The sequence below is a fragment of the Anomaloglossus baeobatrachus genome, chromosome 6, assembly GCF_048569485.1.
Source record: "Anomaloglossus baeobatrachus isolate aAnoBae1 chromosome 6, aAnoBae1.hap1, whole genome shotgun sequence".
In the NCBI taxonomy this organism is placed as follows: domain Eukaryota; kingdom Metazoa; phylum Chordata; class Amphibia; order Anura; family Aromobatidae; genus Anomaloglossus; species Anomaloglossus baeobatrachus.
In genome coordinates this window covers 221,355,311-221,375,590 of record NC_134358.1, presented here as the reverse complement: position 1 = coordinate 221,375,590, position 20,280 = coordinate 221,355,311, and the positions used below count along the sequence as shown (strand labels likewise).

The 20,280-nt window shown below is 39.9% G+C and overlaps 2 long non-coding RNA genes across 2 annotated transcripts in view; one reads left to right on the top strand and one right to left on the bottom strand.

Moving 5' to 3' along the window:
- The window catches only part of LOC142243106 (uncharacterized), a 34,055-nt gene extending 13,875 nt beyond the window's left edge, over positions 1-20,180 (bottom strand). The window contains exon 1 of the long non-coding RNA XR_012724300.1: positions 17,862-20,180. This is a non-coding gene — a long non-coding RNA (uncharacterized LOC142243106). The remainder of the gene's footprint in view (positions 1-17,861) is intronic.
- The window catches only part of LOC142243107 (uncharacterized), a 79,363-nt gene continuing 76,390 nt past the window's right edge, over positions 17,308-20,280 (top strand). The window contains exons 1-2 of the long non-coding RNA XR_012724301.1: positions 17,308-17,509; positions 17,586-17,633. This is a non-coding gene — a long non-coding RNA (uncharacterized LOC142243107). The remainder of the gene's footprint in view (positions 17,510-17,585; positions 17,634-20,280) is intronic.

Here is a 20,280-nt window from a genome sequence, read left to right as displayed (position 1 = left end):
GAGCTGAACCGCGACCGGTTCGCTCATCTCTAGAGGGGACCTATGCCTGACCTCAGGAGGGGTGGTGTCTCCCCACCGGACCTACGATGGCTGTGACTGGCTGACGAACGCCGCTCAGCCAATCACAGCCACTGTAATGTCAGCCATTGAAAATGGCTGAAACATTGAAATCCAGCCATGATCAGTGCAGCTATAGCACTGATTATTGGCTGGAGCTGAGTGACCTATGTTTCACCCGCCAACAGCTCTGATTGGAGAGACCGGTCTTGTGACTGATCTCTCCAATCACTGTAGATCTGGGGCCGGAGACCGCTCCCCTCAGCTTCACTCCGTCTGTGAAAGCTGAGGAGAGCGATCGGTAAGTTATAGCCACTGTCCCCTTTCAACTGCCGCCACATTACTATAGGATGGGTACAAGGTGGGTAAATTACAATAGAATAGGGACAAGGTGGGCACATTACTATAGGATAGGGACAAGGTGGGCACATGACTATAGGATGGGGACATTACTAAAGGATGGGGACATTACAAGGATGGGCACAATACTATTGGATGGGGACATTACTATAGAATGGGGACAAGGCTGGGGACATTACTATAGAATGGGGCCAAGGCTGAGGACATTACTATAGGATGGGGACAAGGCTGGGGACATTACTATAGGATGGGGAGAAGGCTGGGGACATTACTATAGGATGGGGACATCACTATAGGATGGGGACAAGGATGGGAAACATTACTATAGGTTAGGGATAAGGCTGGGGACATTACTATAGGATAGGGACATTACTATAGGATGGGGACAAGGATAGGCACATTACTATTGGATGGGGACAAGGCTGGGGACATTACTATAGGATGGGGACAGGTGGGCACATTACTATAGGATGGGGACATTACAATACGATGGATACATTACTATAGAATGGGACAACTATAGGATGAGACAGTACTATAGGATATGGAGATTGCTACAAGGGGACAAGGAAGGGGAACATTACTATAAGATGGGGACATTACTATAGGTTGGGGACATTACTATAGGTTGGGGACATTACTATAGGATGGGGACAAGGATGGACACATTACTACAGGATGGGCACATTACGATAAGATGAGGACAAGGCTGGGGACATTACTATAGGATGGGGACAAGGATGAGCACATTACTTTAGGATAGGGACTAGGATGGGGCACAATACTACAAGGGGACAAGGATGGACACATTACAACAAGATGGGGAAGATTACTAAAAGATGTTGGCCAAAATTACTATATGGTGCTAATTGTAAGACTATTAGTTACAAGAAAATGATAGAATTAAAAAAAAACAACTCAAAATAAGGCATGACTTTTTTTTACCATCAATTTTTTTTAATATTTAAACAAAGAATGTGCACATTTGTTATAATAAACAAGTGAAAAATGTTCAAAGCCAGTGATCCAAAGGTGTGTAAAAAAAAAAAAAATATGGTACCAATAAAAATGTCACTTTGTCCTGCAAAGAATGCGGTCCCCCAAATTATTTTTTTCCTCTGTGCGGCCCATACACCCAGCCGAGTTTGAGACCCCCGGTCTAAAGGAACCGAAAACTCTAACAATTATTTCAGCACCTTCTGCTATCTGCTCATCACAGTCCCTCCACCATACAGTTATGTCCAGAAATATTTGGACAGTGACACAAGTTTTGTTATTTTAGCTGTTTACAAAAACATGTTCAGAAATACAATTATATATATAATATGGGCTGAAAGTGCACACTCCCAGCTGTAATATGAGAGTTTTCACATCCAAATCGGAGAAAGGGTTTAGGAATCATAGCTCTGTAATGTATAGCCTCCTCTTTTTCAAGGGACCAAAAGTAATTGGACAAGGGACTCTAAGGGCTGCAATTAACTCTGAAGGTGTCTCCCTCGTTAACCTGTAATCAATGAAGTAGTTAAAAGGTCTGGGGTTGATTACAGGTGTGTGGTTTTGCATTTGGAAGCTGTTGCTGTGACCAGACAACATGCGGTCTAAGGAACTCTCAATTGAGGTGAAGCAGAACATCCTGAGGCTGAAAAAAAAGAAAAAATCCATCAGAGAGATAGCAGACATGCTTGGAGTAGCAAAATCAACAGTCGGGTACATTCTGAGAAAAAAGGAATTGACTGGTGAGCTTGGAAACTCAAAAATGCCTGGGCGTCCACGGATGACAACAGTGGTGGATGATTGCCGCATACTTTCTTTGGTGAAGAAGAACCCGTCCACAACATCAACTGAAGTCCAGAACACTCTCAGTGAAGTAGGTGTATCTGTCTCTAAGTCAACAGTAAAGAGAAGACTCCATGAAAGTAAATACAAAGGGTTCACATCTAGATGCAAACCATTCATCAATTCCAAAAATAGACAGGCCAGAGTTAAATTTGCTGAAAAACACCTCATGAAGCCAGCTCAGTTCTGGAAAAGTATTCTATGGACAGATGAGACCAAGATCAACCTGTACCAGAATGATGGGAAGCAAAAAGTTTGGAGAAGAAAGGGAACGGAACATGATCCAAGGCACACCACATCCTCTGTAAAACATGGTGGAGGCAACTTGATGGCATGGGCATGCATGGCTTTCAATGGCACTGGGTCACTTGTGTTTATTGATGACATAACAGCAGACAAGAGTAGCCGGATGAATTCTGAAGTGTACCGGGATATACTTTCAGCCCAGATTCAGCCAAATGCCGCAAAGTTGATCGAACGGCGCTTCATAGTACAGATGGACAATGACCCCAAGCATACAGTCAAAGCTACCCAGGAGTTCATGAGTGCAAAAAAGTGGAACCTTCTGCAATGGCCAAGTCAATCACCAGATCTTAACCCAATTGAGCATGCATTTCACTTGCTCAAATCTAGACTTAAGACGGAAAGACCCACAAACAAGCAAGACCTGAAGGCTGCGGCTGTAAAGGCCTGGCAAAGCATTAAGAAGGAGGAAACCCAGCGTTTGGTGATTTCCATGGGTTCCAGACTTAAGGCAGTGATTGCCTCCAAAGGATTCGCAACAAAATATTGAAAATAAAAAATTTTTTTTTGGGTTTGGTTTATTTGTCCAATTACTTTTGACCTCCTAAAATGTGGAGTGTTTGTAAAGAAATGTGTACAATTCCTACAATTTCTAATAGATATTTTTGTTCAAACCTTCAAATTAAACGTTACAATCTGCACTTGAATTCTGTTGTAGAGGTTTCATTTCAAATCCAATGTGGTGGCATGCAGAGCCCAACTCGCGAAAATTGTGTCACTGTCCAAATATTTCTGGACCTAACTGTATGTCTGAAGCTGTTGCTATTACCAAACTAAGGCTTGGTTTGAGAGGCCCATCCTCATTATTGCCCATGTAAAAAATGTCTGCAGTCATGCCCTCAGTTGGGTAGTACTGTAAGGGGTACTTTGCACGCTGCGACGCCGAGCGCGATAGTACCCGCCCCCGTCGCAGCAGCGATTTCCTTGTGATAACTGCCGTAGCGAACATTATCGCTACGGCAGCTTCACATGGACTCACCTGTCCTGCGACCGTCGCTTTGGCCGGCGTCCCGCCTCCTTGTTAAGGGGGCGGGTCGTGCGGCGTCATAGCAACGTCAAATGCCAGGCGGCCAATCGGAGCGGAGGGGCGGAGATGAGTGGGATGTAAACATCCCGCCTATCTCCTTCCTTCCGCATATCCTACGGAAGCTGCAGTGACGCCGGTAGGAGATGTTCCTCGCTCCTGCGACTTCATACACAGCGATGTGTGCTGCCGCAGGAGCGAGGAACAACATCGGACTGTCGCGTCAGCGTAATCATGGATTACGCCGACGATGCACCGATGATACGATTACGACGCTTTTGCGCTCGTTAATCGTATCATCTAGGCTTTACACACTACGATGTCGCATGCGATGCCGGAAGTGCGTCATTTTCAATTTGACCCCACCGACATCGCAAAGCCCTCCTAAGTGCAGAAGTTCTTTAACATTTTGTTAAAAATGGAACTTGGGTTACTTCCATCATTTCGTGTGCCAGACATCCATGCTTGTCATGAATAGATTTAATTTCTTTGTCTGCAGCCTTTATTTATTTGCTTACCCTTCTGAAAGCTGGGCTATGTCTTCCTAAGATGTTGGTTCATAAACTGATTGTACTTGCCATCTGTGAAGAACACACAGGTGGTTTTGCTTTGTTTTCTTTTGTTGAATGCCGTGCTAATATATCTGGGTAGCTCTGCTCACTCGCCATGGTTGGGCTTAAACTGACTTCAGCCATTTGTTCAAAAGTAATCTGCTCTCTGTTATTTTTTCCTTCTATTCTTATTTCGAGTGTCATCACATTATCTTTCAGAAATTCAGATAAATTAACATTGTTGGTAAACGTACTTCTGTTATTTCTAAGGTTTATGATTTTGTCTGAACCCTTTATAATTGTCATTGTATCCAGCAAATAATTGTTCTGCTCTAATTTGGAGTTTGGTGTTTCTCTTCTAGAATATAGACAAATTCTCTGCAACTAAAAACTATTTTAGCAGAAAATGGAAGAGGAAAAAGTCCAGCTCAAGTTTCTCCGGATAAGGTAAAAAAAATAACTTTTATTAAACCTTTAAAAATTGTCAAAATACACGGGCAATGAGGTACTGACTATATAGGTGGTAGATCAACAGAGACAACGCGTTTCGGCATTCAGTCACCTATTTTACACTTGGTTTCTCACCATGCCATAGTTCATAGTTTTTTAAATAAATGTTTTCATACTGGATTTACCCCAGTATACAATATTTCTGATAGTTAATTATCTGTTGGCATATATCTGATCATTTCAGTCAGGGTTCTGTTCTTCCTACCAGCTACAGCATTTTGCTCTGGCATGTATGGGACTTTCTTTTCATGCTTTATCCCATGATGATTTAGAGAGTCTTCCATTTTGTATCCTATGAATTCATTACCATTGTCACATGCATGACAGGCTTCCACTGAAACATTTTTTGTCATTGTTGCATTGTGTTTTAAGTTATTCAAAATGTAAGTCTTATTTTTCACTTGGTAAGTGACTGTGCACCTTGAACAGTCTGGAATACAGACATATATTAAAATTGACTATATAACTGTTGTTTCTGGCTATAGGTAGTTTCATGGGAGCACACATCACTGTCAGAAAGCTTTAGTCTGACACTCATTATGAAGTGAATCCCTTGTAGCCTTGGATTGAATGCAGCATTTACATCTTAGAGTAGTTGAACAAACGGACATTATAAGATCCTTTCTTAGGTTCCCATTTTTTTGTAGTGTCTGTATCCTTTCTGGATTTCTTTGATCCATACATCTATGTCAGGTACAGATACATCCATTGTGCCCAAAGTTTCCATAGTCTTTAAGTTTGAAGGTAGACATAAGTCATCAAGTTCAAGCTATAACCTAACATGTTTATCCAGAGGAAGGCACAAACCTGATAAGGCAGATGCTACTTGCCTCATATTGAGTGAAAAAATTCCTCCACAACTCCATGTTTGGCAATTAGACTAGTTCCTTGGTTCAACGCCCCATCGCAGAATCTAGTACTGAAATATATGTTCAAGAAAGACATCCAGCTCCTCCCTGAACTTTTTTAGTGAATCAACCTCTACATCATTGACTTCCATAATCTCACTGCTCTTATAGTAAAGAACTGTCAGCTGTAATTAAATTTCCTTTCTTCTATTCATAGAAGATGCCCCTTCATCACCATTGCAGGCCTAGGAGTAAATAAACCATTATACAAATTTTTGCACTGTCCCTCCATATATTTTTTACCTTGTAATAAGACAACCCCTAAGCATTTGCTTCTCCAAATTGAATAACCATAAATTTGATAATGTGTCTTTGTATTGCATAAAGGCAGAGAAGGCAGCACTTCACGATGGTGTTTTGCATTTTTTAATGTGCAGTTGTAAGCGGGTTACAGCATAAGTGGGGAGTGCATGTACGTCTGACGACGGCCGTTTCGCACTAAGGCAGTGTGCTTCCACGGGTCCAAGTCCGCTTACAACTGCACATTAAAAAACGCAAAACTCCATCGTGAAGTGCCGCCTCCTCTGCCTCTATGGATTTATTGGACCTCTTCTCCTATGCCGGCTGAGCACCACTGGGGACTGCTGAAAGTCCGTTACTAAGTAAAGCTACAACCCATGAGTACCTACCTGTGGCTGTAGTGCCCGGCTGTTTCTATTTACTTTTGTCTTTGTATTGCAGTTCACCTATTCCCTTAATTCCCATTATATCTATGATCCGTTGTTTTATTCTGAAGAAATCCTAAATTTTTTGTAGATGAGCAGTGCCAGGCTATGGACAAGACACTGATCTGCATGAGAATCTGCCTTCAGAGTGTACTTTAAATTAAAGGGGGAGTTACCAGTGTAATGTGTGAAGGCCGCTCTCTGCTCTCCTGATCTCACCGCAGAGCTGTGTATGATTATAACTGACACATCTGCAAGTGTCTTTTCTGTGCCTCAACTTCGTGCTGCAATACAGCGAAGCTGTGAGAGCTGCAGCTGCTAATATGTTTGTAAGAAAACAAAGTTCTACTATTCTGTGCTAATTACATGTCTCAAACTGATCATGCTCTCTGTTGTTTAAAATAAGCCCTGGAGCGTGATACTATCTACATTTTTTAGGCTACCATCTTGGCTATCTCATATATAAATTTGACTTGTAACTACTTAGCATATGATTAGTTTAGCAGATTCTTGTCAAGTTACTGCATTGTTACTGTTTTGCTCCTGGTGTTTGAAAAAGTTTTTCTCCCTGTATACTACAAATTACATACCTGTTCTCACATTCACTAACAGCTCAGTGTGTATATTATGTTGATTCACAAATGAAAGGTCATTGGTTAGAATCAAAAACCAGCCATGAAGATTTCCCAAGAAAAGAGAAACTGCATCATGCAGTTAATTGATAGTGGTCTCTGGCCAGAAAAATTGCCAAACTGCATCATGGGAGTGTCATGATTGTTGGAAGAATACAAAATGAAGTCCTCCTATCCATTCAGAAGCCAAGAGGTGGACGTTCAGGCAAAATATTAGAGTGAACAAGTCACCTCATCACAAGGTCTATCGTTCTGGCGTGACAAACACGGCAGTGGAGGCAGCTCATATGCATCATAATAGTGAGATCACAGATGTCCATGCAAGTACTGTGGAAATGACATTACACAAGTTTGGAATGGTAGCCTGAAAAAAGGTGAAGAAACCTCTACATTGTTCAATGACAATGAAGAAGAGGTGCTTTATTGTCTCCCACAGTCCTCAGACCACAACTTAATCTAACACCTGTGGGTAGAGTTAAAGAAAAAGTTGTATACATACCCAAAAGTGAGTCGACCAGTATACACCAACATTGGGAACGTGTAGAAGAAACCTGGGATCAGATTTGAGTAAAGAGACACTTGAATCTGATTGAGAGCATGCCCAAAAGGATTCAGGCAGTGTTGAAAGTTAAAGGTAATTCACAAAATACTAACAAAATAATAGAAATTAAAATTTATATTTTAGGAGCAAAACAGTAACAATGCAGTAACATGACAAGAATCTGATATGATACTACTGATATGCTAAATAGTTGTAAGTCAAATATATGTATTATATATCCAATATGATTGTCTTTAAAATGAAGGTAGTTTCACTTTCAAAGCTGTAGTGGATGGTGAGATATGGAACCTGAAAGTCAAAAGTTCAAAACATTGTTACCCTTTTGCTTGTCATTTTATACTGTAGCCCAAAATTGTTCACAGCATTCTAAGGGGCACTTTGCTCACTACGACATCGCAGGTGCGATGTCGGTGGGGTCAAATTGAAAGTGACGCACATCCGGCTTCGCAGGCGATATCGTAGTGTGTAAAGCCTTTTTGATACGATTAACGAGCGCAAAATCATCGTAATCGTATCACCGGTGTAGCATCGGTCATTTCCATAATTTTGAAATGACCGATGTTACGATATTGTTCCTCGTTCCAGCGGCATCACGCATCGCTGTGTGTGAAGCCGCAGGAGCGAGGAACATCTTTTACCTGCGTCCTGCGGCTTGGCCATGTACGCGGTGACGTCAGGGTTCACCCGAGTCCATGAGCCATGGACTCGAATAAACGTTGACTGTCAATGTGCGAGTATAGCATCGATGTCACTCAGCACGGCACACACTCTCCTTACAGAAGCGGGTTGGCTGCATGCATTTCCATGCAGCTGAGGTGCTCCGGTCAGGAGAGTGTGCACCGTGCCAGGGGATACCGATGCGAGACTCGCAGGAGTCATATGCAAGCCTCAGCTGTGCTCTCAGGTGAGGTCTCTGACATCTCTCAGCTGAGTCTGTGTTAGCAGACCTGTGTTTGTCTTCTCGCACAGATGTAGCACAGTTGAAGATGCTCGCCCGCCTTTGGATTACGTCAGAAGGATTTTTTTGGGTAATAAAGATGGAGTCCTAAATGTCTTGTTTTATTTCTAATAAAATATTTTTTTCTCCGTGTTGTGGTTTTATTTTACTGTTAAAATAACAGACAATCACAGAAGCTGTCACAAAGTGGGCATCTGTGATTGGATGCTGGAGTAACTTAAAACCAGCCCCTACATTCTAGCATCTAGAATATATGGACAGATTCCAGGTTACTCCAACAGCCAATCACAGACGCCCATTCTGCGTGACAGCGTCTGAGATTGGTTGTTGGGTCCCTCACACATATAGTAGTGTAAAAATAAATAAATAATTAAAAAAATGACAGCGCTTTGTGGTATTTTTGCTTCTTAGCGCAGATAAAGCGGATGGCTATGGGCTGCTACCCCCATTTGCCAGGCTTTACCTTGGCTGGCAATCAAAACACAGGGAAGCCCATTTTTTTTTTTTCTTTTAATTATTTAAAAAAATAATTAAAAAAAATGTGTGGGCTCCCGCCATATATTGATTGCTAGTCAGGTAAAACCAGGCAGCTGGGGACTGGGATTCCCAGCATGGTAAGGGCCAAGCGTTCTGGGACCCCCACGCTAAAAATCGCAGCCCGCAGCCACCCCTGAAAATGGCGCATTGTTTTTTAGCCCCATTTCCAAGCGCTTTACCTGGCTTGTTCATCGGCCCAACTAATCCAACTCATTTAACACAAGAAGAAGTATGATGGTGTCTGAGCAAATTAATCATTCACCAATTCCCCAGACAAGATGGCATTGATCCATGGACATTGAGGAAATTGAGCATAGTAATTGACAGAACGCTGTATCTCATCTTCTTAGACTTTCTTGTAACACGGTTGGTGCCTCGGGATTGGTCGATGGCTGATGTGGTACTGATATTTAAAAATGGTAAGAAAGTGGATTCAGGCCACTACTGTCAGAAAAGTCTGACATCTGTGGTGTGCAATGTTGAGTGCATTTTAAGAGATGACATGCCAAATGTATTGGATAGAATAATATAATAACTGACAACCAGCATGGATGTATTAAGGAGAAGTAGAGCCTCACTAACATGTTGGGTTTCTATGAGGACTCGGAGGTAAGTGCAAATCTGGATATTGGTAATGCAGCTGATGTGATTTATTTAGACTTTGCAAAGCCATTTAATACTGTACCACATGACAGCCTAAGGCTATGTGCCCACGGGCGCTCGTACCTGCGGATGTATCCGCAGGTACGAGCGCATGTTTCCCGCAGCTGCCCGCCGGCGTCCACAGCTATTTTTAGCTGCGAGATTACAGCGGAATAGCTGCGGGAAACATGCGGACATTCATGCGGCTTACCTGCGGACGTCCCGGCCTCTATCTCCATAGCGGAGGGCCGGGACATCCGCAGGTAATTCCGTATGAATAATTGACATGCAATTATACTTGCGGATGCGGACATCCGCAGCATGTTCGGCAGCCACACTTTCTGCAGCGTGGACACAGCACTCCCCATGTCCCATAGGACAACATGGGGAGTGACTGTACATGCGAAAACCTGCGGATTTATCTGGAAAATCCAGAAAAATCCGCAGGTTGTCCCGTGGCAAAATCCGCACAAACAAGCTCCCGTGGGCACATAGCCTTATAATGAAGCTCCAGAAGGAGAAGTAGAAGGAGAAGTAGAACCTCACCAACATGTTGGGTTTCTATGAGGAGGTAAGTACAAATCTGGATATTGGTAATGCAGCTGATGTGATTTATTTAGACTTTGCAAAGGCATTTAATACTGTACCACATGACAGCCTTATAATGAAGCTCCAGAAGCAAGGACTAGGGGAAACTATAAGCAGATGGGTAAGGAATTAGCTAAAATATAGCAAACAAAGAGTAGTCATAAATGGTATATTCTCTAAATGGGCTATAGTCAGCAGTGGGGTGCCGCAGGGATCTGTGCTAGGACTGATTCTTTTTTAATCTCTTTATTAATAACCTTGTGGATGGGATTCAGAGAAAAGTGCCAGTCTTTGCTGATGATTTGCGATGCTGCTTTGATCGTGAGAAAGGAACCAGCGATCAGACAGCTGATCCTTATTGCCCCCTAGGGGGACTATTAAAAAAAGTAAAAAAAAGTTTTGAAAAATTAAAAAAAAAAAAACCTAAAAGTTCAAATCACCTCCCTTTTGCCCCATTGAAAATTAAAGGCTTAAAAAAATAAAAAAAATAAACACATTTGGTAGCACTGAATTCAGAAATGCCCGATCAAAATATAAAATCAAGTAATCTGATTGATAAAGGCGTAGCGGCAACAAAACCTCCAAATGGCAAAATTACATTTTTTTGGTCGCCACAAATTTTGTGCAAAATGCAATAACAGGCGATCAAAATTTAGCATCTGCGCAAAAATGGTAATGTTAAAAACGTCAGCTCGAGACGCAAAAAATAAGCCATCACTGAGCCACAAGTCTGAAAAATGAGAACGCTATGGGTAGTAGAAAATGGCGCAAAACGTACGCCACTTTTTTCAGTCAAACTTCTGATTTTTTTAACCCCTTAGATAAAAGTAAAGCTAGTCATGTTTGGTGTTTAAGAACTCGCACCGACCTCAGGCATGACACTGATACATCAGTTTTATCCTATAGTAAACACAGTGAATAAAATATCTCAAAAACAATACTGCAATTGCACTTTTTTTTTTTGCAATTTTTCCACATTTAGAATTTTGCCGTTTTCCAGTACACTATATTGTAAAACACATGGTACAGTACAGCTCGTTCTGGAAAAAACGAGCACTCACATGACCAGATTGTCTGAAAAATAAAAAAGTTTCATCTCTCAGAAAAAGAATGGTGAAAAAAAAACGGAAAGCGCAAAATAGGCCGGTCGTGAAGGCTGGATGATTTCCTCAGTACACACAACATTGTTGGTTATAAATGATTTAGTGATGAAATGTATAATTGGTGGAGGAAGGTTGAACATGTTGGACCTCGGCATTTTTTCAACCTATGTAACTATGTAAACACGGGAAACGAAATTATTGAAAGTAATAGAAGGCCTCCCATATGATGAGAGATTGGAAAAGTTGGGCTTGTTTAGCTTAGAAACAAGACGTTTCGAAGGAGATCTCATTTATATGTATAAATTCATGTGTGGACAATGAATGACTGGCACATGACTTATTTTTTCCAAGACAATACTAAAGACCAGGGGGCACTCACTGCAGGTGGAAGAAAGGCGATTCCAGTAGCTAAATGGGCAAGGGCTCTTTATAGTTAGAGCTGTAAGACTGTGGAATGCATCTTCACAAGAGGTAGTAATGGCTGACACTATAGCAACTTTTAAAAAAGGGCTGGATGATTTCCTAAGTACTCATAACATTGTCGGTTATAGATGAGTTAGTGACAAAATTATATAATTGGTGGAGAAAGGTTGAACTTGATAGACCTAGATCTTTTTTTAACCTATGTAACTTTGTAACTATCAGCAATTTCTCCTGAGTATGCCAATACGCCACTCCATATGTGGTGGAAATATGGGTTCTCACTCAGCAGTGTGGGAAGGGAAGGAGCACCATTTCACTTTTGGAACACAAAATTGTCTAAAATTGTTAGCGGATGCCATGTCCTGTTTGGAGGGCTCCTGAGGTGCCTAAACAATAGAAACAAGTCACCCCATTTTGAATACGATACCTCTCAAGGATTATGTACTGTAGATGCATAGTAAGCATCCGAAACCCCCAGGTGCTTCATAGAATTTTAAAACATTGAGCTGTGAAAATAAAAAAAAAAACATTTTCCCAATAAAAATGTTGGGTTTTTTTGGCCCAATTTTTTATTTTCACAAAGATGACAAGAGAAATTGCACCATATATTTTGTTGTGCAATTTCTCCTGCGTACACTGATGCTCCTTGTGTAATGGGAGCATAGCAGAGATCGGATGGGAAGGAGCGCTAATTTGGCTGGAACAGATTGCAGACACCATGTCATATTTGAAGATCCTATGACATGGCAAAACAACAGAACCCCCCTCACCTACGTGTGAACCCATTCTGAAAACTACACCTCTCAAAAAATTCATCTTGTTAAGTAGTGAGCAATTTTAACCTTCAGGTGAGTCACGAAATTGTATAACATTGGGTTGTGAAAATAAAAAAATTCCATTTCTTCACTAAAATCTTACTTCAGCTAAAAAGTTTCAATTTGTAAAAAGGGTAATAAGAGAAAATGGACCACCCAATTTCTTACACAATTTCTCCTGAGATTGCCAATACCCCATATGTGGTCAAAAAGTACTTTTGAGGCACAGTGCAAAGCTCAGAAGAAAAGGAAAGCCATATTGGAGTTCAGTTTTAGTTGGAATGGGTTGGGGATGCCACGTCACATTGGCAGAACCCCTGACATGGCAGAAAAGCCGACCCCCCCATAATTGACCCCATTTTACAAAGTACCTCCCTGGATTAATTCATCTAGTGATGCAGTGAGCATATCAACACCACAGGTGTGTCACAGAATTTTATACTATTTGGTAGTGATGAAAAAATAATTACATTTTTACCACTAAAATGTTGTTTAATTCCAGATTTCCAATTTTCACAAGGAGAATAGGTAAAAAATGCCACATAATATATCGGAGAAATTCAGTGGCTGGATGTCCTTAAGGACCAAAATGTCCAGGAAGTATTGGAAATTTTGAAGCATGAGATTCTTAAAGCACAATCGTTAATCCCTAAAAGAGGGAAGAATAGAAAGCATTTAAGGAGACCAGGATGGACAAACACAGAACTTAAACAGTTACTAAAATGGGAAGAAAAAAATGTTTATCAAATGGAAAGAGGGAGGCATATGCAAAGAAGAATATAATGCAGTCTACAGAACCTGCAAGGTATGCATCAGATTAGCTAAAGGTGATAATGAATTAAGGCTTGCAAGAGAGGTCAAAAGCAATAAAAAAGGATTTGGGGGCTATGTCACAAGAAAGAGAAATGTAAAGGATGCTATAGGATTTTTACTGGATGAAAATGGTGAAGTAGTACAAAAATTATGTACAGAAGACCGAACTTTAAAATTCGTATTTTGCATCTCTTTTCTCTCAGAAAGTAAATTTAATTGATTCAACTGATCTTTACTATACTAATGAAGGAATAGAAGAATTCAGGCTATCTATAAACAGAGAGATGGTGAGGGAACACTTAACTAACATAAATGAATTAAAATCTCCAGATTCAGATGATTTACATAGTACTGAAGGAAATTTCTGAACCACTCTTCATAATCTTTGAAAATTCTTTGAAAACAGAAAAAGTCCCATAAGACTGGAGAAGAGCAAGTGTTGTCCCCAACTTCAAAAAGGGGAAGAAGGTGGACCCAGGGAATTATAGGCCTATGAGCATGACCTCTATACCAGGAAAGAGCTTTGAACAAATTATTAAACAAGTATGCAAGTACCTGGAGAAGAAGGAAGTGATTAACCAGAGCCTGCATGGGTTTGTAATTAATGAGTTATGTTAGACTAAATTATTTTTTTTCTATGACAGAATTACTGACTGGATGGATCAAGAAAATGCAGTAGATATAGTATATCTTGACTTCAGCAAAGCATTTGACAAAGTACTTCATACTATCCATTTTGAAAAAAATTACCAGGTATGGAATGGACAAGACAATTATTAGGTGGATTCATAACTGGCTCAGTAATCGGACCCAAAGAGTGGTCATAAATGACTGCATAACTAGTTGGAAGAATATCTCAAGTGTGTTACCACAGGGCTTTATCCTGGAACCTGTGTTGTTCAACATCTCTATCAATGATTTAGATGAAGGAATTGAGGGTAAACTGATTACATTTGCTCATGACACAAAGCTAGGATGGTTAGCTAATGCTATAGAAGAGAGAAAGAGAATTCAAAAAGATCTAAACAAATTGGAATAAAGGGCAATAATTAACGATGTTTTTTTTAACAGGGAGAAATGCAAAGTCTTACATTTGGGAAAAAAATAAAGAAAACATCTATAGTATGGGAGAAGGAGAGCTAAACAACAGCCCATGTGAAAAAGACAAGGGTATACTAATAGATCACAGACTGAACATGAGTCAACAGTGTGATGCAGCAGCAAAAAGACATACAATTTCAGAATGTTTTAACAGAAACATACAGTCTAGATCACGTGATGTAATTATTACCCTTTACTTTTCTTTGTTCAGACCTCATCTAAAATATTGTGTTCAGTTCTGGGAACCACATTTTAAAAAAGACATCAGCAAACTGGAGCAAGTTCAGAGAAGAGAAACCAGAATGGTGACTGGTCTACAAACCATGTCCTATGAGGAATTGTTACAGGATTTGGGAATGTTTAATTTGCAAAAAAGAAGAGTGAGATGAGACGTAATAGCTGTTTACAAATATCTCAAGGGCTGTCACACTGTAGAGGGATCAGCACTGTACTCATTGGTACAAGGAAAGACTAGAAGCAATGGGATGAAACTAATTGAGAGGAGACACAATAGATATTAGAAAAAACTTTTTGACAGTGAGGGTAATCAATGAGTGGAACAGGCTGCCACAAGAGGTGGTGAGTTCCCTTTCAGTGGAAAAAAAAGAGACCGGACAGACATCTGTGTGGGATGATATAGTGAATCCTGCTGTGAGCAGGGGGTTGGACCAGATGACCTAGGAGGTCCCTTCCATCTCTACCATTCTAGGATTCTATAATGTGTTACACAATTTCTCCTGAGCGTGGAAATATACCACATGTGACCGTACAGTACTGTTGGGCTACACGGCAGGGGAGGAAAGCCATTTGACTTTTGGAGCACAGATTTTTCTAGAATAACTGCCTTTCTGAAGCTGGTACACGTACACCTGTCTTCAAAGGCAATAATAATGTTGTGAAGACCACTATCTTCATAATCATCAACACAGAAGGTACAAGAATGAACTAACACAAGCAAAATTGAGAGTTCATAATAGTTTAGCGTAGAGGAACTGCACACATTACCAAACTCTAAAAATTAACAGAGCTCCATCTGCTGTCTGCTAAACATAGTCTGCACCTGTTGATAATTCCAATAAAATCCACCGCCACATACATGATAAAATTCCTCAACAGATACAGTACTATTAGAACTATTTCTTCTCCTGACAGCTTTTTAAATCAGTTCTTTGTTAAAAAAAAAAAATAATAATTAGGATGAAAACTTTTTTACATTTCTAAGGTGTTAATGAAGCACATAATCAAACAACTTGGAAATTTCCTAAGCTCGAGTTTTAAAGCCTAAATCTTTTTAATCAAGCATCAATATTGTATTATTTTACGTATACAATAAATTAATATCTTCATACAGCGTTATATGTCTTAGACCCTCTGCATGTAATATAGGATTATTAAAACAGTAAAATGATTAGCATACAATATTTTCATATCCTGTCAATCAAGCTGCATATGTTCTTTATCTAGTAATCGTCCAGAGAAACTAAAATAGTTTGTATAGCTCTATATACCTGAATGATTGCTTAAAAAATAGGTTTTAATGATCTGTTTGACCTCCATGTAGACATATGTGACTGTAAAGATGACCTTTTATAAATGTAAGTATAAAATGCTGCAGAATATATTTGCGCCATACAAATAAAAATTATAATTACTCTACACATTAATGTAAAGAATTTGTTTTCCTACCTTTGCAACACAAGTAGACCCTTTGCAATATAATGTAGTTTAACAATATAGTTAAAGCTATAGAATATTATCATACTCTTAAGTAGTCAATGCTATGAGAATAAAGTTACTGTTAAGTTACGCTTAATCTGGAAATACAGAAGATTGTGTCCTGAAGTATCGTGCGCTACCTAGCGGTAGCCATGGCCCAGACGCTGGCTAAAATAACTAAGACGGCAGAATCGAACTTCAACTGCATGGCTCATATATTCCATATAGTTTAATGTTTCATTGTCAAAAACCACATGGAAGCATTTTTAACATGAGTCATGTCCGGGGTTCACAAAATTATAATTCTCACCCCCAGTTCAAAAGCCTTGAAATGTATAGGGTAAGGGTATATTTTCCACATAAGTAACAATGCTCATTGGTATGATCAATGCCCAAAGTGGCTGCACTTTTTAATCTATGTACTTGAGCTGCAATTTACCAGCTTATGTACGACACTTCTATACTTCATGTACAATAGTTGCCTTTCACCTTAAGGAAACAGTTCTCTCACCTAGAATAACCTGAGGCTTACATGAGATTTCTATATGAAGTGTGCATTTTGCTGTGAGTTTAATCCATTTTTCATGGCCAGACAGAACGTTAGAGCAAGGTTGGAAGGGGGGGTTTACACAATTGCCTGACAACATACATAACAGTTATGTAGTGGCCTGGAAAAATAATCCTTTCCAGAATACAGCTGGCTACATTGTACCATTCTGATCACATACGCTGAAACACAATTCAAGATGCCTTTTACACTGTACAAATGATACATCTGTGTAGTACAAAGAGCATTTATTTTCCCTTCCATATAAAACATAGTGCCATAATTACGGGTAAGCTACATGAAATAATCTAAGCAGAATAAATTCATCTTCTGAAAGAAACATGGCTGAGTCACCGTTTATGCTATGTGAACCCGAATACACAACATTAGGAATATAGCCCTTGGGAAGGAGAGCAGTCTGACTGTATCAAAATGAATGACTGTCTGAGTGTGACATTTTCCAGGGGGATGAAAGAAACGCAAAGCATATCTAGGTCAACACAAATAGCTTTTCCGACATTACGTTACTATTTGTATCCCAACTTACAATACAATAATTTTCTGTAGGATTCAAGCGCATAAATCTCCAGGACCATGTGAACATTTTGGCAAATTTTTGACAATTATTTTAGAAAAATGTTTTCACGCTCAGACATTACTATCGCACTGAATCAGCAGACTCAGTTAACCCCTTGTCTGTCTGCAGGCCCCTGCTTTCCAGCCTAGATAAGGATATTGCATTCATGATGGCACTTAGTTCTCTATTTCATACAACTATTCTGCACTGAATATCAAAAGATTTCCCATCAGCATTAACCATGATATATATAAAGAGGACATGAAGCAAATTTAACATAGGTAGGTGGTGCTTTTCAGTACAAAGGAAATTAAGACTGTAAGCGTTCAGATAAAATGATCCTAGATTTTATTATAGGATGGAGCTTTCTTACCTTTCTCATCAATAAGAAAAGGACGCTAAAAGGTAAGAACATTTAATTTGCTACTTTTTCATGTTAATATATTTTCACACAAAAGAAAACTGAATAACGGACACATTATGACACTTGTTCATTATTTCTAGGTAATTCAAAGCATGTAACATAGATTACAAGATGCATGTCCTATGCGTTGCTAAGTGTGAACATGTGGAGCAGACAGATTCCCTATATCTTACAGTGCCATCTAATATTATTAATCTTTGCATACTTACATCTAAGATATGAGATGCTCCAAAGGCTTTGTGTTTAGTTCTTTTGTGAAAGGAATATATTGAAGTTGTAGCGTTGAATGACTTGACAGGTTTCAAATGTATCTTCCAGCAGCAGGTGCTTCAAATGCAGAATGTCTATAGCCACAAACTGAAAGTTACTCCACAAAGAGACAAATGAGCTGACATTGAAAAGACAGTTTAACCATACGTACAGAGCATACAGTGGCCATTGTGTGGGCCGGTATAATAGAATCGACATTCACCTGTACAGCACTAACAGCGTGAAGTGATACAATTATGGAGTGATACAATTATGGAGTGATACATCGCTGTTTTAGAATATGCAGCGTGTAAACAGAGGTAGATAAAGCCAGACTTATGCTATGTTGTAATCAATTCCAATATATACATATATATTTCAGTATATTGTGAATAGAGAAAAAAGCTAAAAAGGAAAAGATATTTTGTTTAAAGAGTATTGATCCAGGGTTACCAGAATAGGTGTTGCCATAGCCATTCAAGAACGACTGTCAGTCTTCGAAAATTAGGCAAATTAGAGATCATCATTTGATGGCATTCTATTGTAGCTTTTGTAATCACAGTAATTTTCTTTGGTAAAGCAGTTTCGTGATGAAGGGGAGTTCTCACCGCATAATTGTGAAAGATATCGAAAGATTCAGGATTCAGCATCTGGGTTCAAAAGCACTTCACATTCAAATTGCCATTTTACTTTATCCTGAAAATTTATTAGAGATTCAGATCATGTCGCTTTAAATAGAAAGGTGAAAGCAGGGTAATTTCAATCTATGAATTATTCAGATTGATACTGAAGAAACTGCTACCCATGAACTGATTCCCTGACAGTGTCTTTTCCAGAGCCTCCATTACGCTTGTCATTTTTATTTCTTTATCTACGATCTCTTTTTCAGCTACTGAGCTTGTCCCTTAGGGCTCAGCTTCAGCAAACCAAGTATTTCAAATTGGCAATAACCTAAAATGTGCTGCAGTCTTCACAGGCTGTATTTTTCCAAACCATTAAAAAAGACAAAAAAAACCCACACACATCCATGACGATTTCTGCTAGGTTCTCCGATTAGATGAATTAGAAACAAAAGGAAATGAAGAAAAAGGATGAAGCATCATACAGAAAAGGAGTTCTTCTCCTGTAACAACCCAGAAGATAAAGTGATGCTTTGTGCTTTCTCCTTTGTTGTCAGCGAGGCATCCTAGCTGCATAGCATCACGCAAAACAACTGTTAAAGCAGGCTGACTTAGTGCCCTGATTTCCAGTAGGAGCAGATAAGGACGGCACACAGACAGACTAATCCACACGAACATGCGCCTAGACCAGACAACTCATTGCTGCAAACGAAGAAAATACAATGAGCTTGCAGCTGCTGCAGGTAAATCCAAAAGAAAAGCAATAAAACAAGAAGCAAAAGTAGTGATGCTCAATCCAACAGACATTGCAATCCTAGAAATTCTCCACATGATGGCTGGTTGTGTCACTGCTAGACGGCTGCTGCCCTGTATCCAAAGGACTGGGATTGATTTAGGTCAGCAAGTCTGGCTACTCTTTTTAGCCAGTTTGTTCCTCATGTGAAAGATGAATTGCCTCGTAGTGTTTTACCAGGCTTACAGGTAACCCAGGATGTATTAGGAAGCTTCCCCTATGCAATGGCTGCAAAGGCCCAGACATAGACATCAACAAGCATCGGATCCTTTGTCTTAAGGTTCCTCTCCCTTGCAGGTAGGCTAGCGTGGCACAAAAAACTATCATGCCAGGTGAGAAAGCAGATGTTTCTTCGTTCTTTAGAGGCATTTTGGATCCCAGCCTTTGAACAGTGCTTGTTTAATTGAAAAACGTTGCAAGTTTCATGTACCGTCTATATCCGAGATACTTTCCGGCTCCTATCCAAAAAAGACTAATCATTCTTGTATCCGAAATAGACATAAGAGTAACTCCCCAAGAAGAAAAAAAATTCCGTATCCCGTCCTATGCGTCTGTATTGCCGCACTGCGACCAGAAAACTGCAGTAGAAAGAGCTCGTGCAGTTGTGGAAATGTAGAAAGCAGCAGCTCTGTGACACAGCAGTCAGCTGACTTGTAGTGTTATCATTCAATGTCCTCCATCCAAAAAAAGGGCAATTTTCGGAGAAAAAAAGCACTGCGGAAAAGAACGAGCATTCCAAAATTTAAAATAACATTGTAACAGCTAGCCAGACTTGTCTGTCTGAACACCTGAAAGTCACTCCTAGTGCAACGCGTGCAGTTTTGCTCACAGGAACTCTGGCCACATGAAGCTAGCTGACTGTCTGAAATCTCAGACATGCTGACGTAAGATTAGGCATCTTCTTTTTTTCTTTTTTTTTTTTGTAACAAAAAAGCTTTTGTTGCTGTGTGATGATAACTGTGAAGT